General features: G+C 41.3%; 1 pseudogene; it reads left to right on the forward strand.

Moving 5' to 3' along the window:
• The first annotated feature begins 1591 nt into the window (after window positions 1-1591).
• Window positions 1592-1948, forward strand: LOC138175704 (selenoprotein M pseudogene; annotated as a pseudogene).
• Window positions 1949-3116: the final 1168 nt, after the last annotated feature.

Here is a 3116-nt window from a genome sequence, read left to right on the forward strand (position 1 = left end):
AAACCTTTTATTCTATAGTTAAATAAATGGTTCAAAGTACAGGTACCTATAGGTAAGCATATATACATTCACCTTAAAGTGTAAATAACTTATACTAGATTATTTTCTAAGAGATGGGTTAGAAATGTTGAGAGTATAAGGATTCCAAGCTATTAAAGTGGAGTCATGTCAGATTATAGAAAGAAGATGCAAAAAATCTGAGTTCAGCCTTACCAATATTTTTATTTCAGGTCATCCCTAATTATATGGCCAATGATTGCTTACAAATGGCAAATGCATGCCACTTATGGCTTCTATTCTATTGAACATGACTGTCTGTCTTTGCAGTGCTAATTTTTTTTTACCCAGAAAACTATCTGATACGTTTTGTGAATTAGCCAGCTTCTATGGCATTTAAGGGTTTATTGTGTGCTGAGAAATATAATAATTTCTATTACAAAAGAGGAAGGAAATAGAATCCTAGTTTTCAAGGATTATACAAAATATTGGAGAAGAGAGGGCAAATACTCACTAAAATACCTATATGCAGAAGTGAAAAAGCATTCAAACACATAAAACTTAACTCTAAGCATACAGAGATATTGTATTTAATTGGGTTATCAGTAGGAAAAATTTTGCAGTTGATTATGATTGTCTTTAGTGTCTCACATACTCAGTTTCAGCTTGTCCCTATCTCCATTTTCTACCTTCCTTGAATCGTTTCAATGCCTGTCCACCATGTTGTGTCTGAAATATCATGACGTATGGGAGAGATACGGCAAATTTACCAGTTCTCTATTAGAAAAAAAAAAGAAAGAAAAGGCTGTGGAGATAATAGGATCTGTAAAACATAGTTCAGTGACCTTGATTTAAATGAAAGAGAAAATTCCAGAACAGATCTTTAAAGTGGTAATTAATGAACTAGTAAAGGAAGCAATGATTACAAAGAGCTAACCTAGCTTCATCAAAGAGAGATAGTTCTATTTAAACTCATTTCCTTTTTTGATAGGGTTTTTTTTAATGGTAGATCTACGGAATGCTATAGGGAGAGTTGACACTGAATTTATCAAAGGACTCGCTGAAGTATCTCATAGTATTCTTGCAGAAATAGACCAGACAATAGTACCTAGCACATAGTGGGCACGTTATAAATGTTTATTGATTGAATAATGCGATTAGATTAAGAACTGGATGAATTGATGAATTTAAAGAGTAGTCATTAATAGTTCAATGTCAGCTTTGTCATGAAGTGTCTGGTGGAGTAACCCAGCCCATGGTGAATAGTTTTGTAAATAACTTGGATAAAGATATATTCATCAAATTTACAGGTCAAACAAAATTTGGAGGAAGGTAACTTAAATATTGAATGCAAATTTTCTATTAAGAAATACTTCACCTCTCTCCATCTGCATCAGTCAAGCCAAGCTTGGAGCTAGGCTCCTGCCTGGACTCCAACACCTGTCCCTCCCCTCCTTAAGTCACCTTCCTCCACCTTCCCCTCCCCCTCTAAATTTGATGAATATATCTTTATCCAAGTTATTTACAAAACTATTCACCATGGGCTGGGTTACTCCCCCCCCCCCCCCCCCCCCCCCCCCACCAAGCCAGCTCCATGCGTTGCCTGCTGCCGCTTTTTCTCCTCCACAGACTCTTCGCCACCTTCCATCCCTACTGGAACAAGCTTTGTGTCTTGGCCCTGGGGCAGAGTGGAGACCCGTGGAGGATGACAGCTGAATCAGCTGAAGGAGGTGAAACTCTTATCACCCAGGACATCCCTTACTACCACAACCTGGCGATGAAATACCTCCCTGTTGCCGACCCTGAATTGGTGCTTCTGGGTTACCAGTATGAGGAGCTTGAGAGAATCCCCCTCTGTGATATGACCCGGGAAGTGATCAACCAGATGTTGAAGGACCTGGGCTTCTATCGGAAATCGAGCCCAGATGTCCCCGTACCTCCCAAGTACTAGAATGTCCCAGCTAGGCCCTTGGAAGCAAAGGCACCCGATTCAATAGGCCTAGGGACTCTGGCCTCCACCGTAGCTGGCAATGGTGAAATGGTGTTGCACGCCATGCTCCCTAATGAACTGAGGTGCCAGAGCCATGCCCATGCCCCTGAGGGAAGGGCTGGCACAATGCTGGGGCCACCCACACACCTCAACTTGCCTGGCAGTGCCCCTTGGGAGTGGGGAGTGGCTATCTGCTCCAGTCCAGGAGAAGCCACAAGTTGGTCTGCATGGGTGGTATTGGGACCCTGTGCAGAGCCCCTTGCCCCCATGCCCAGTCACCAAGGACAGGATGAAGCTCTCAGCTCAAAGGGTTACACTTGCTGAGGGCAGATGGTTGTGTTCTTGGGGCAGGGGCGTTGGGGGGGAAGGTGTATGTTGTGGAAGCTGGGGCTGGGCTCTCTCCCTTCCCCTTATGCAGTAAAAGCCCCCATTCCAATATGCAAAAAAAGGAAATAATTCAATAAAAATAAATGTAAAGTCTTACTCCTGAGTTACAAATTTCAACCTACAAAGAATAAGGTGGGGAGACATGGTTAGATGCAAGTTTATCTGAAAAAGATCTGGGAATTTAAGTGAATTTCAAATTTAATTTGATTCAGTAGTGTGGTAAAAAAAGGGAAAAAAAACAATGCATTCTTGGGCTGCTTTAAGAGAGACATTGTTTCTATCAATAAGAATGTAGTCCCACTTTTAAACTTCGGGAATATTGTGTTCAGTTTAAGAAGGTCAGTGGTGAACTAGGAACTATCTAGAAAAGAGCAGCTAAGATAGTCATAGGATCAAAGATTTAAAACTGGAAGTGATTAGAGAGACCATTGAGTCTAATCTTCTCATTTTATAGATGTAGAAATAGGTATTAAGTGGTTAAAAGAATTAAAAGCCATATGACAATGGTTAAACTGCGGGACTTGTAGTAAGAAACACATTCTAATTCTGCCTGAGTGGTGACCTTGTACAGCCCTGCCTCACTTAAATCCAACTCACTTGCAAGTCATGGTATCATCTTCCTGATGTCATGGTCCTCTTGGAGAATGAAGGACAAACAACAACCTGTGAGTTGTCTGAGCTGCCTCAATGGGGACCCAAATGACCAGTTCCAGATAAGAAACTCCTCTCCTCTCCTGTACTC

The sequence above is a fragment of the Petaurus breviceps genome, unplaced genomic scaffold, assembly GCF_028583685.1.
Source record: "Petaurus breviceps papuanus isolate PSGF00001 unplaced genomic scaffold, PetGlider_PUasm1.0 79, whole genome shotgun sequence".
NCBI classification, from domain to species: Eukaryota; Metazoa; Chordata; class Mammalia; order Diprotodontia; family Petauridae; genus Petaurus; species Petaurus breviceps.